Below are 15,054 nucleotides of genomic sequence, written 5' to 3' on the forward strand. Positions count from 1 at the left end.
TAAACAGCTTTGTATGAGTGCAAAGTTAATTAATAGCTCATTACCTTTTTAATAAGGCAAATTCATTTGGAAATAAAAGAGATGCCATGGAGTTTACTGCAGATTTGATCTGAGATTGGGAATATTATCCATTCTTTTTGTGGGGGAGAATGATCTATACCCCAGTCCCAGTATCTGGTTGATGCTGGGATCCTGATATATCGAATAGTTTGTTCACTTTCTCCATTGCTTCCTTTTTCTCCTACATCTTTTATCTCTTTTCAGGCTTTTATGATTTTCTGTAGTCCATGATGCTGTACAACTCTGTGCATCTTTCCCTGTGCCTGAGACTCACAGTTCAGCTTCATAGCAGCACACTCTTTAAGGAAAGAGGAGCCGTCCTCAATTTTAGATTCTATCTCTGGTTGCTTTTATTTATACTGATGCAGACCGTACAGAGAAAATATTTTGTGCCAGTGATGCTGAAGGAGCCTGGCAAGCAGTTGGTCTGGCACTGGTTCCTAGTTACTGGGAACTGGGAGAATGCTTCCCATGGAAGAGTTCCATGGCGTGCTCTGTGCTCCTCCAGCAGCTGGCGAGGTGTTGAGTGGGGGAAGTGTAAAATATTTTTGTCAACAACTGTTACTGGTATTTAATATATTTCTTTAATGGAAGAGATTGCATTAGTCTGCCAAGGCCTATGATTTCAGTCATTGTGGGTTTATGGATGAACTACGTTCATTGTCTTTAATTCTTTGTTAATTGAGCTCTCTATCAGCTGCTCAGTTATTTTTTTTTACCTGGGACTGATGCCAGCTGACAACTGCATAGTTATTCAGGTCATTTAATTTGGCCTTTAAAAGCATATTAACAAAAAGTCCTCTACATGTATTTCTGAAGTTAAGGAATAATTTCTGCCTTTTCTCAATACATAAAACTGATTTGTATGCTTTTTCTCTTCTTCGTCCTCTTTGTGCGTACATTTTGGACATTGTATGCCATTAGGCCATTTCGGACTCCATGTGTTTTAGAGCTCTGTCTTCTCTGCTGCCCTACTTGCATGGGTAGGGATCCTCACATAGTAGGAACGTTCCTGTGCAGTGAAGGAATTAAAGGCAGTGCTTTTCTGTGTGTATCAGATCCAAAAATCCCTTTTCTTTCATGCTCTTCTCTGGTTTCTTAGCTTCTTCCCAAATGTGTCAAAAGATGATAAACACTGTACTGTTCATTAAACCTGCCGGGCTTTAAAAATGCTTTTTTCTTTGTGAAGTCAGAACATCATCACAATCTTCTCCCTCCTCTTTCCCTTCCTCTTCTTTCTCCCCCCTTCAGTAAAATACAGACAACATAAAAATTACCCAAGTGCAAAGCCATTGTGCTAGCTGTAAAGAAGTCTCTATTGCTTCTTGGTGCCTTTGAGAGAAAGATCCCTTTGCATTACCTTCTATAGATGCCCGCCTGGCAGTGTGCAGCAGGACCAGCCCATTGGTTAGCAAGTTGGTTTTATGGGCAATAATGGAAAATGAATAAAGGGTGAGATTTCATAGCCACAACTCAAGAAGTCATAAGAGGCATTGGGGAAGAGGTAGGAGGTCTGGACCTGTTTAATAAAATAGCAAATGGGTGAAAGGGCTTAGCCTTAGTGCTGGCTTTTGAAAGGGTTGATTTTCTCCGTTAAAGCTCAAAGAGCAAGTAAAGTTCTCAGCTGGGTGAAGCTGGGACAGAACAGCATTGGTACCATCCTAATGAGGCTGAGCATCTCCAGATAAGGCTCCATCCAAAGGATGGTGATTTAGTGGGATTGGTAGTAGTGGGTTGATGGTTGATGATCTTACTGATCTTTTCCATCCATAATGATTCTGTGATGCTACTGTGAGAGCTGGGAGGCCTGACTTGATGTCTGCAGGGAGTGGGCACCGCCAGGTAAAGGCAAACATTAGCAGTGGTTATTTTCAGAATCAGAATAAGGAAAATAATTTAAATGTTAATTAATTTTGTTCCTGAATTGAGCATAGCTTTATCAGGATCCTTCTACTCATTGGTGCCAGCCTAGGAGCTGCACCATCTGGTCAGAACCTGACCACATGCTTGGACCAGGAGGGCTCCCCAGATGCCGCATAGAAGGTCCTCATTGTGTGCTGCAATCAGTCCCAGCAGTCAGTGGTTCACAGTTGGAAATGGTTGCTTAAAAGTTTGAAAGCATTTAAATAAACTGGGGGGGGCGGGGGGAGGAGGCCATGATGGTTAATTTCTATTGCTCATATTTTGAGAAGTGCATTGAGAATCATTGGCTTAGAAAATGTACTTAAGGATTTCCAGCATTACCTGAAGGGGGTGGGAATAGAACAACCCAAACCCCTCTAGAGTCATTTAGAATTAATTAGGTCAGAACAAATGCCTGAGCTGCACAGCTGATCCTCAGCTGCTTCTGGGCTATGGAGACTTATTTCCAGGACAGTGCCCTGTTTTTACATAGATATCAGAACCGACTGTAGTGGCAAAATGGTCACTGTGTTGGTGATGGCAGCTGAAAGTTGGCTGTGAATGCTTCATGTGGAGTTTGTAGTGGAACCTGCAGTGTTGTAGTCACTGAATGAGCTTCCATTGTAGGGGAATCAATTGGGGAATTCTACCTTCAATAATGGATTTTGCTGCTACATTCTCTTGGCTCACCATAAGAAATGCTGTCTATGCACTTTTACTGCACTGAAGTACTCATCACCTCCCACTTTACAACCAGAAGAGTTGTGCTAAATCCTGATACGATAATCCACAGGGCTGTAATTGCTGTCTAATACAGTTCTTTTATTTTTATACGCACTTATCAGCCTGTTTTCTGCAGTGGTGGGAAGAGATGCTGGTTCCAAGATCTCAGGTGCACTTTCAGATCTGATGGCCCAATTACAGTGAGGAGTTTGGGAATGCCCTCGGGATGAAAAAGCAAAATGTGGCCCTGTTCAGTGCCTTGGGCGTGGAGAAGTGGTTAATACAGTTCTTACTGCTTAAAAAAGACATTGACTAGGCATCAGTGTCTCATTTACAGGCTCTCAAAGACAAGGAATTAAGGGTTCTTTTAAATACCTATACTTCTTAGTTTAAGATACTTTAAATTACATTGAAGTTTGACCAATATTCATGAACTCTTACTTTCGACCAGCAAGGGGTGAATGGGGGCAATAGCAGCCCTACCTACCTGATCTGTGCACAGGACAGAAGGTGTGCTGAGGCCTGTGCTCCATTCTGTTCTTCTTGCAGAGATGTAGAGGCTGGCGTTTCCTGTGATAGGAGTTAATTGTGTGTGATCATCAGGAGTGGTGACAGACATGCAGGTGTGAAGCAGCCTGCTCCTGCCAATTGTCTGTGGCAGAGCAGCCCGTGGTGAGGAGATCTGGCTTGACATCCATGGCATCTCAGTGTAGGGTTGGTGAGATCCTCCCCTTGGTGATGTGTTCAAGACCTTGTGATGACTAAAGTAGAGGGACTCCCACCCTTAGAGGGCTTGCCATGGGAGCAGGGTTTCCTTGGGTTTGTCTGAAGGGCTTTAATTTACATTGTCATTTTATGGCTTGTGATAAAGTAGACTGGGCTCGTCCTTCTGCTTTGAAATTTCTTAATTGCTAATTAATCTGTTACTTTGGGGAGGAGCTTAGTCTATGTAAGCTCTCTGAAGAAGTTGAGTTTCAGTGTCGCTGTAAATTGAAACGCTGACCATTCTTCAGGTGGACAAATGGAAAGTGAAATCCCTGCAGTTGCTGGCACGCATATGAAGGAAGGAAGTAGGCAGAGCTGTCTTTGTTTTTGGATAAGCTCCTGTCAGTTTCATTACATTTTTAATATGTTGAACTGTGAGTTGTGCACGTAAAATACATTTTGCATTGGCATGCAGGTAGCAGCACTGCCTCTTATCCACTTTGATTTTGGAAACGAAATTCTCTTGGAGAACACTGCAAGATTGGTAACAAACTTATATGTCTCTTTGTGACCAAAGCAAGTGTCAAAATTTTGAGGTGATAAATAGCTGGAAAGACGAAATTTGCATCTTCTGCAGATGTTTTCTACCATTTACCTCCAAACATGCCTAAGTCTTCCAATATATTCCCTCCTCCAGCATTGCTTTGAGATGCCTCAGCCTTTTATCTGGCATTTTCATTATGTCTCAGGAATGTTTGGGAGCAATTGTTTTCCATTGGTGAACATGGCTAGCAGGTAGGCTCGGTCACTGCTTTCTTCTTGGTTAGTCTTGTCTACTCTGCATTTCTAATCTTTTTATTCCTCACCAAATGCCCAGGGTGAGCTCAGCGTTGAACCATTTGTCTGTATTAAGAAAAAGCACTTTTAGTGGGCCAACAGGTAATGGAACTTCACAATATTAGAGAAGTTTAGGTCCTCAAGTGATGTATGAGCTGCAGGGCCGTGTCCTCACTTTCCTGTAGGGAGATGCAAGTGGCTCTGGATGTTGGTTAGATTTGTCTGTAGTTTTGATATTAGTTTTTGGTATCTTTGTATCACAGTGCTCTATGTATGCATTGCCTACGACTTGTTTCTGTTTTTTTTTTTTTTTTTTTTTATTAGCCTGAAGGTAAGGAATAATAATTAGTGATGAGTAATAATAATGACCGAAGCTGGCATTCACTATGAATTAGGAAACAGAAGTTCAAAGGCATAGATGACTCCTCTGTGCTGTAGCAGGCTGGCAGTCAAGGGAAGCTGAATCTGTAATTGAAAAACATCTCATGGCACTTCTGTGTTGCTTGCTCTGAGTTTTATGTATCTGATTCCATAGGTGGATGGTGAAGGAGTGCTTAGTACTGGCTGCAGTGCTTCTATGGGCCACGCAACCTACAGCCAATAAAGGAATAGCGTGTTCCAGTCTCTGAGCTGTTGTTTTTCCCATTTAAGTTGGCAGTCAGCTACAAATGCCATGTGGTTGGTGTCCAGCTGGAGGGCTTGTTGCCTACATGACCTATACCGCTTTGGGGATCGAAGCGCCGGGCCAGGCTGAGGGGTGGCCATGAGTTGGGTTGGGAAGTTAGTGAATATCTCTTAAATTCTGCTCTGCTTTGCTACAAATCCTCCCTCCCAAAAGGGGTGACAAGATGTATGCTACTCTTGGAGAACAGTGGTGCCGGGGGAGAGTCAGAGTCACAGAATGGTTTGGGTTGGAAGGGACCCTTAAGATCACCTCGTTCCAACCCCCTGCTATAGGCAGAGACATCTCCTAGCCCAGGTTGCTCACAGCCCCATCCAGCCTGGCCTTCAGTGTTTCCAGGTAGGGGGCATCCACAGCCTTGCTGGGCAATCTGAGATGCTTAACTCGAGGAGATTCCGTAACTGGATTCCACTTCAATTACAGAATAATTTCTTTTGAGAATGAGGTATTACTCTGTGTACTTCCAGTGTGTTTACTTTCTTTGGGTGCCACAGATCCCTTTTTTTATGGGCACTCAAGTGCTCCCCAGCCACATGTGCCCCCCAAGGCTGTGCTCCCACAGCTCTGAAGGCTTTTGGCAGCAGCTGGGCTGTATTGGGCCCTGCTGGGAGGAATGCAGTGCGTGGTGGTGGTGCTTGGACAGCAGCCTCAAGAATGCTCTTTTTGTTCTGGAAAAACTTGAGTCAGATTTGTGCTTGTGTGAAATACTGGGGGCTGTCTTGTTTTGTTGTTTTTTTTTTTTCTTTTTTTTTTTTTTTCATTTTTTCGTTTTCCCCTCTTTCTTTGCATACTTTAAGGTGACAGTTTTCTTTTGTATTTGTTTGTTAAGGTCTTGGCGGCACGAGCAGGTTGCTAGTCACTGAAAAGCTACACTCAAAGCAAAAATAGCACCAGAATCCAGACACAGAATTGGATTCACATCACTAGTTCCTGAAATAAATTCTCCTATACCCTGGGATCTGGGGAATACTGACTGACCATGAGGGGAAATGTTGTCCCTGAGCTTCAATGGCAGCAGGGACCAGCTTGTAGCAGTAACTGTCTTCCGTGCTGCTTGTAGCTGCCCCAGGTGTGTTTCTTCAGGAACAGTGGAGACAGATTTCTGGGGAGAACTCTGGGTATAAATAATGGTGCTGTGCTGCTGAGCAGCACCCCTGGAGCAAGAAGCACACAGCATGAAGCAGCAGGGCAGGCATGCTGCACCAGAAGCTGCTGCTGTTGGTTTTTTACTTTGCTGGCCCAAGCAGATCATTGGTGATTCATGGAACAGAAATACATTGCTCTCAAATCTTGGAAGCTGAAATAACAGGCTCGAGCAGCTTGTTGGTTTTCTTTCATACCCTTATGGAGTAGGCAGAGGGAGAAAGGTGGCCCTTGTGAGGGTGTCACTGCTGAGGGGAAGCGCAGTGCCTCTGTGGGCTGCTTTGTGAGGAACTTGCATCACAAAGCAGTTCTTGCTGCAATATATGGGTCTGCACTGGGAATCTGCAAGGAGAAAAATGACTAACGTCGCCCAAGTTGTGAATGATTACCAGCCCTTTCCTGCCTGCATGCGTTGGCTACAATGCTTGCTGTCCACTTTAGGCTGCTCTCCTGCATTTATCTCCTACTCCTTTGCTCTGTGTGGTGCTTTTTTTTTTTTCCAGATGCATTTAGGCATTCAAAGTTTAGTACAGAACAGATGCTGATTTATCCCATCTAGAAGGGAGCTGCTGCCCTCCTCCTTCTCCCTCACAGAGCTCCTGCAGTGCTGTCTGCCTGGCTGAACATGTCCATTTATACCTATTTAGCACCATTGACAAGATAGCTTACCTGCATTTGATGGATTTTTGGCACTCCCCACTCCACAGCATCTTATTTCTTCTCTGTTGAATCCTTTGACTTAAGGATTTGATCTGCCTTTTCATGTAGAGCGTCTTTATTGCAGTTCAGAGCAGGCACACTGATGCTCTGTGATCTTAGTTGGAGCTGTGGTGCCAAAGGCCATAGCTGAGCCACTGATGTAAGGCATGGGTGGCTGCAGTGAGTTATGTGAAATTCAACAATAGGTCTAATCATCTTTTTATAGTGATTTTTTTTTTTTTTTTTTTTTTAAAGCAGCCCATCTTGGCTATGCTGCTGCTATGAATCGTTGTGTGCCAGCTTTCTAGCTATACTGGTGAGAGGGGGGTGAACGTTTTGCAGTGACACTGTGCCAACTTGCTCTGCGAGCCCCCAGTACCTCATGCTGTAGGCCTGGGAGCAGCAGGAGGAGCTGCCAGGTCCTCTTCCTGCTGGTGGTGGACCTCGCATCAGCTCCAGGAGGGAGTTCTGGTGCTTGGGAGAACTGGTGAGGACAGATGGGCTGTGTTCCTGGGGGGCAAGGACCATTCTCTTTCTCATCTTGATCCTTCTTGGAAAGGAAACAGGAGCTGTGTCAGAAGGAGCATTGCAACACCATTTGGTTGCTGCTGTGGGTGATTCAGGAGGGATGCTGTTGAATGGGTTTGAAATGCCATATACTGGTTTTGCTTGCTTTTGGCAAAAGGACCACAAACAGATTTAACATAGACAGCTAGCTGATGTGTACAGGGGGCAAAGGGGGGATTAAATTAATGACGCTAAATATCAGGATGCTACTTATCTATCTTCTTCTATTGCAGCCTTCAAATGAAATTCATGATGTTTATTGGCCTATAGTTATAAGGCATCAATAATGTTCCCCTTGCAGGCTTGGGTGTATGTGTATGGTGAACAGAGGGAAATGCAATCTCCGAGTTATCAAACTGTTTTACAGTGTTCTTCTGAACTGCAGAAACCCTTGGGAATATTTATGCCTCTCCTGGGTCTTATTACCATGAAAATTATTTGTATTTTATGGGATAGGAAATATATTGTACTTCTTTCTGACAATAAACAAAACTGAAATATGAGCTCTTACAAAAAAAAAAAAAAAGAAAAAATTATGGTGGATGCATTTGGGCTAGTTTCAGTTGTTGCATCTCTTAGTGGGGTTTTCCCCTTGATTCTTGATCCTGCCATCCTTGAGACAGTTCCTGGGTTCTTGGCTTTCTTCTTTTGTTGTGTAATGTTAACTCAGATGCTTATTACATCACAAGATCAAGCCCTTGGACTTGAGCCGTGTGGTTTTGCTGTGGGCTCTTCCTCGGGTTGTGTAAATCCTGCCCCTTTGTATGGAAAGACCCTTTAAGGATGGGAGGCTAAGCTATGGGCCAGGGTTCACTCTGCCTTCTCTTTAGGCTTTTTGGTTAATTTGGGATAACTGAGGTCTGTAGTATCTGTCAGAGATGCCTGCAGAGCCCCCCTGTGCTTAGATGTTTCTTGTCTGGTGAGATCTGAGCTGTGGTTCTTGTGATTTACTTACAGTGTAATATCAAAAGAAACCTTCGTGTCTGGGGATCCAGGCAAATTAATAATAATAAAAAAAAGACAATGTCTAGATACTCTGGTCAGAAAGGACTATGTAATTACTGCTGACATACATGCAATGTGTGTAAGTGTTCCCTTTCCCAGACAATATCAAGTCATAGAGGTGACTGAGCATTTGGAAGGTTTGATGATGGTGATATCTTTGAATTTCACTTGTGTGAAAGAGTTAAATCAGGTTGAGGAGAAAGGAAGGGGTGGAATAATCCATCCTGAATGTTTCTTGTTACATCACTGCAGGTTGAGTCAGGTGTGTGAGCAGAGAGCAGTTCCAGTTCTGCACAAGCAATGAATACATGAGCTAGTGAAAGGAGTGTTCAAAAATGATTTTTTTCATTATTTGGCACACAGTCTATCACACTTTGAAACTTACAGAAATGTTTTCTGTTAATTTGACATCCTAATTCCTCAATGTTCTCAAGGCTCTTACCCTCACCTGAAGGAGAAAGGAAACACAATCTGCTGGACCGTGATTTGGGGGCAGAGTTGAGGGAGTAGGAAACATTGCCTTCTGGATGTGTGAGCATGGATGTGGCCACTCGTTTGGCTGTAACTTGAATTCTAAAGCTACTCCTTATATCGAAATAGCACATTTATCTGCTGAATGTGCTGAGAGCAGCTCTACCTACTGCACCAAAGACTGTGCTCACCTCACTGAATTTTCTTTCTCTATTCTGAATGGCTGACTAATAACTAATTTATTTGAAATTAAAGGAGGGAAAAACAACAACAAACCTAAACCTTTACTGAAACACATGAAAGGGAAGTTATCTTCCACTGTGCCCTACTGGCCCTGAAATCCACTGGTAACACACTGGCACTCCTGTGTTTGCTATAGAGACAACAGTGGGGAAATTGGGATAAAACCCTGTATTACAAGGCAAGCTGGCTTTAGGTAAACCTCTTTATCAGAAAACTTGCTTAGTTTCCACTCTAACATGCCATCATTGGGACTTAAAGCACTGTTTTGACAGTAGGGGTTGCTCCTTTTTTACCTAGCTCAGTTTGTCTTATAAATACTATTGAAAGCTTTTTTCTTTGCCTATAGGAGACACTAAATATTTTTGAAAATCACTTGGTATTTTTTGCATTACTTTCACCATGGACATGCAGCTACCTGGAGAGTGAAATATTGTTCTTGCATTCTCAGCATAAAGCTGCTTTGCTTTTGGCCTTGCTCCCACTGGTTTCTGGCTTGCAAGGCAGTGCTGGATTGTGAACCATACTTCTGGTGCTGGCTGTGTGCTAGCACTCCCAATGGAGGTGCCATGGAGCAGAGCAGCTGAGTGGGGCAAACAAATGTACAAGTGACAGGATAATGGAAACTGCAGGGGGGTGGAGCAGGAATAGTTGGCAAATGTCAAAGAAATTCAGTAAGGGCACTGGGGAAAACTATTATTCTTAAAATCTGCAGTAGGAGTTTTCTTGATGACCATAGGCAGGACCTTTGCTGAGTCTTTTAGCCATTTTTAATGAGCTGGTCTGCTCTGCTCTTGCAGCCTCTACCACCAGCTTTCACATCTTCCAGCTGCTGTCTTGGTTGAATGTGCCCTTTGGTGTTCCCAGCTGCCTCATGGCTCTTCTTGTGTGGATGATGGCCTTGGGCAGCCCTGGGAGTACAGGACCTGTGTGTAGTTGATAGAGGTGGACGCAAGAGCTGGCATTAAGTACTAATTAAGTTCCCAGAGGTGAACTGCTTCAGGAACCCCACTTAAAGGATTTGTCTAATTGATTGAGGAAATGGTTTGAAGTGGAAGAATGCTTCTTTCCATTAACATTCAAATGAACTGTGAATTACAGAACTTTGAAACTTTTATCTTAAGGTAAAAGCTTTTTTTTTTTTTTTTTAATTTAAATTTTAAAAATCAAAATTCAACTTTTGTTTGAAATCAGAAGCAGATGCATTTATATGTGATGGGAGGAAGGGGGTGTGCTTTTTTGCATGAATAATGTGATAGCCAAGCTGCCGATGGTGAGTGATGATCGACTGTGCTTCCCCAGTCTTAAGCAAAGGTGTGTGTGTGTATTTTTATAAATTTGAGGCTTAGCAAACATCTAGCTACTTGAACTGACTGGTGCAGAGCTGTTTGCTTTATGAGGTTATGGATATTATGTTGAAGATCAGCCTTCCTGTCCTGATATAATAACAGAATTAAGGTGTGGATCACAGAACAGATGTAGGATGGAATATTTTGGTGTTAGGGGGCTACTGACCTCAGAATGGAAAGGAAGGGACAGGAACAGCAGATGAGTGTCTGCTTTCCCTGTCGATCTTTGGAGAAGTGTGCAAGGCATCCAAGAGTTGTGTGGTCTGTGCAGCTAACTCAAAGTCTGGCACCTGGCTATATTGCACATCAGCTGGATTCTGGTGGATGGCTCATAGCAAATTCAAGATGCTGTTATATATTTCTTCCATGGCAGGTCATTAAGCCATGTTGTATCCATTCGTTTTCAGCTGAGAGCATTCACATGCATTGTTAACTGTGCAGTAAGTAAGGTAGTAGCTACCTATAAGCAGGTGTGGATGATTCCTTCCTTTTTCTTGATAATGTGAACTAATACACGAGCCAGGAGACTATGGCAGTGAACATTGGTGTTTGCTCTTCTGTTTCTGGAGGTGTATCGCATCCACTTTGTTGTGATGGCATAGACGTTGGTAAGGAGGCAAAGTTCTAAACCCAGTCTGCATTTTTACTTCTTGTGTTAGGATTCTGCCCTTTCTCATGGCAGGCTATTTGTGGAATACTGTATGCATATCCTCTAATACGCTTAGGCAAGGGAAGTAGTAGTTCACTCAATGGCTTGTCATGTTAAACTGTTACCCACATCCTTAATAGCAGCAGACCTCTACCGACACTTCTATTACACAACCTACAACCAAGAGGAAAAGGACTATAGATCAAAGGAACTGTGTAAACGTATACTATTTTCCCTCAATAAAAAAACTAAAACCAAACAAAGCAATAGTATGTTAAGATTGCTTCATAGAAGTATCATTAAAGAATGATCTTGAGCTGTATGTTAGACGCCTGAACATAGACTGTTGTCTTGCATTTCTGACTTCCACACTGACTGGAGCTATGAGGTAGTTTTATCACTAAGAAATTTGCCAGATGCTTCTTTCTGCAGCACTGAAGAGATTTCTTTAGCTGGGGCCTGGGTTACCAGTGCTTGTTGCAGCAGGGGAGCAGTAGGACCTTCCTACAGAAATCCACATGGCAGCTGTGTGTGTGTAGCAGAAAATGGATGTGAGAGATCACCTCTTGGACAAAAAAGGCTTGTCTAAGTGCTCAGACCAAACTCATTTGGTGAAAGTGACCCAGGATTGTGTGGATGTGTTTCTTCTCTGATCAACTCGAAACTGGAGAGGTAAGAGAGCTTCACTTTAAGTACATGGTCCAAAAGAACAGAGGTGGGTGCTGTAGCCCTGCAGGTATGCTGTGATGGTGGAGGAGAGCATCACTGGAAGAAGTTCCCTTTCTGACTTGAGCATATTGAGTACTGATGGAATAACTCATGAATAGAACCATAAAAACAGCTGCTATTTTACCATCTTCTAATGATCCTTTTCCTTTTAATCCAGATTACATTTGGAGCACTTAAAGTGCAAATTCCCTATCAGGGCTCCTTACTGAGGCTATGAGTTCTATGGAACTTTTAAATCTCCAGAAAATGTAGTGCATGTCTATTATTTCCTCTAAACCCTGCTATAATTGTATCAGGAATATGACTGTTCTATAGAAAATTATGTTTCTCCTGATAATATCCTTATGTTCCCCCCCAACACACATCTGTTCTGCAGCCATTACATTTCTGTGCAGTCGTATCTAAGGAGTGGAATCTTTACCTAGAGCAGAAGCAGAAATTCTCAGGGGATATAAATATCATGACACCTTTTCTGGAAAGGGTAACAGATGGCACCTAGCATAGACACGCTTTGATTCTGTGAGCTGTTTTGACACTCAGGGGGGAAAAGTTGAGCATGAGGCTGTTCTCGCTGCCCTCAGCAGCCCAAAATCTCGAGTGGGCTGACCTTGGGTGCAGAGTGTCAGAACAGCGAGCAAAGATGACAGGGAAATGTCTGTATGTGCTCGTGTTATGGAGAGCACGACTGCAGATTTCTGGCTCCTGTTTGCAAAAGGCTGATGTATGCTCACCCACATCCTTGAAACAAAGATGAAAAGTGCTTCCTGGGGAGAACAATGCTGCAATATTTACTGAGAAGAGAGGCAGATAAAAGGAACCGCTTTGTTCTCTCCCTACAGTGTACGATGCTGCTTTGTCTTGGAGAACGTTACAGGAAGCAGGCTGTTCAGCACAGAGCCTTAAGGGGAGAAATCACATCGTAGGGACTGACTTCTCTGATGCTTGTTTAGCTCCATAGCTCTGTATCTCCTTTTTATTATGGAGAGATGATTCCTGGTTTGCGTTAATTTAATGTTGATCTGTTCTCTGCTATTTTGACTCTAATCCATAGCATGCATCTTTTCCATCTTTCCAACTGAGTTATCCACCTTTTAGAGATGTGGTTTTGTGATGCCAGGGGAATACATTTTTTCAGACCTAAACCTGATGAGATGGTGATCAGTGTGTGACCTTTGAGAACATTGATGGGGGGAGTTGCAGCAGCTCTGGTCCAGTGGTTTTGAGTACCTGTGTGCCATTTCTCATGGGGATTGCTGGGTTTGCAGAGAACTTGATTAGCTCTTATATATACATATATATGTAGTGTATATATATGTATATATATGTAGTATACATATATATATATATACACATATATATATGGTAGTTAGCAGATGAGATGTAGTTCTGAATACTTTTCTTGTATTTTTTTTATATATATATATTTATATATATATTTTTTTTTTTTATATATATTTTTTATATATATATGGTAGTTAGCAGATGAGATGTAGTTCTGGATACTTTTCTCGTATTTCTCAGGAAATCATTAGGAAGAAATAAATACCGCTGTTAGGAGTTTCTCCAGCTCTGAATAGCAGAGTGGGTACGTGCAGCATTCTCTACAATATCAGTTAAATGTTCTGTGAAGTGTTTTTCCCTGATCTAAGAAGAGCCCCAGATGAGTGGCATCCTGAGCAGTGTGTTACTAGCTGTAGCATGCAATGGGTAAGCTGTGTGTGGGCACTGCCGGCTGCCTCATCCAGCTGAGCTTCTGATGAGATCCCAGTTCACAATTGGGATCTGTAGATGCAGTGCAGCTTTGGGTGCTGGAGCAGAGCTTTGGGAGCACAGTGCACTGGCAGCTCTTGTTTGCTGCAGGTTGATGGCTGTCCAGTGGGAATCAGTATCTCACTATTCTGAAGGCATTGAATTGTTATCTTCTCCTCTGTAAGAGCATGACTTGGTGAGGAACAGATGGCTGAACTTCCAGGTCTGAAGATGATAACCCTGTATGGCTGGGAAATGTGAGGCACTGCTGTGTGCCCTGGTGATGAGGAAAGCGAGAGCCAGAGCAATGGTTACAGCTGGAGGTGGGAGTCCTGCCCTTGCTCTCTGGGATGGGCAGAAGCAGACCTCCAGCTGAAATCCACAGTGCGGTCAGGCCATGATGGAGAGGATCCACAGCCCCAGAGGTCACCTATCCAGCTTGCAACACAGTATTTGGGTAACATTCAATAGGAAATCAGTTTTCTTTGTTTTTAATACTAGAGTTCACTCATCTGTTGAAAGGAAATGATTGTAACATCTCTAAATGCCCTTTAAGTCTTTCCTTAGTTTCTGTGCAGCCGTATATATTTCTCATTTTCCCCTCAAGGCTGCAAAGGAAAAGTCTTGCTGATGAATCTGGAGGCAGCTAATGGGGAGTGAATATTGATTGTACTTTCAGAATGTTAACATATATGAATGGTTGTTCCATGTATGGTTGGCATTTTGGGGTTTATTTCTACAAGTTTTGTTATGGGGCCTTAGGGATGTTTGAAGTTGATGGCAGGTGGTGCAGGGAGTTGGTAGGAGCTTGTTTTAATTGACTTCAAGGTCGGTGTTTCTGAGAAATAGCAGATGATCTCCAATTCCTGAGTGTGTCATTTGTCTATTAAATGCTCTTGATCTAAGGGTTTTTTTGAGCTCTATCAGGGCAATTCCTTATTTTAGCCTTTTATGGCTATGGAAGGAGTGCTTTCTTGACAAATAGCACACAAGTGTGGATGTTCCTGCGTGGACAAAGCTGCAGTGGAAGTTTATGTGGAAACACCTGTAGCTTCTCTCATATTGCTGTGTCTTTTGTGTCACGTTTGCTTCAGCCAAGCCCATGTGTGAAATGGAACCTTTGTCAATACACCGCAGTCCTCAATGGGAATGACTGGTGTCTAGGGCAAGGGTAAATGCTGGAAATCAGGCTGCAATGCTAGGAAGCTTCTGACTTGCTTATTTGCCAAGAGGTAAAGGCATATTCTGCTTTTTAAACCACTTGACTTTCCTTACTTAGAACTTGCTCTGCCCATTCATGTTACTGCCTCCAGCATCCCTTGGAGCAGTAGGGATGTTCCAGTTGAGAACAAACAGCTGAGCTCACACCTTGCAGATGTGCAGTGGGCACAGGTGAGGGGGAGCAGATGCAGTACTGTTGTGTTGTTCTCACAGCCTTTCCTGAATGTTGTTTTGGTCAGGGTTCTCTCTGGGCAGCCTGGTCTGGTGGTTGGTGACCCTGCACATGGCAGGGAGGTTGGATCTCTATGATCATTGTGGTCCTT

General features: G+C 43.1%; 1 protein-coding gene across 1 annotated transcript in view; it reads left to right on the plus strand.

The window, feature by feature from the left end:
• Nucleotides 1-15,054, plus strand: part of PTPRT (protein tyrosine phosphatase receptor type T) — a gene marked incomplete at both ends in the record, with an annotated part of 415,989 nt that overhangs the window by 26,649 nt on the left and 374,286 nt on the right. The gene's annotated exons all lie outside the window — the stretch shown is intronic.

The sequence above is a fragment of the Tetrao urogallus genome (assembly GCF_951394365.1).
Source record: "Tetrao urogallus genome assembly, chromosome: 16".
Lineage (NCBI taxonomy): Eukaryota > Metazoa > Chordata > Aves > Galliformes > Phasianidae > Tetrao > Tetrao urogallus.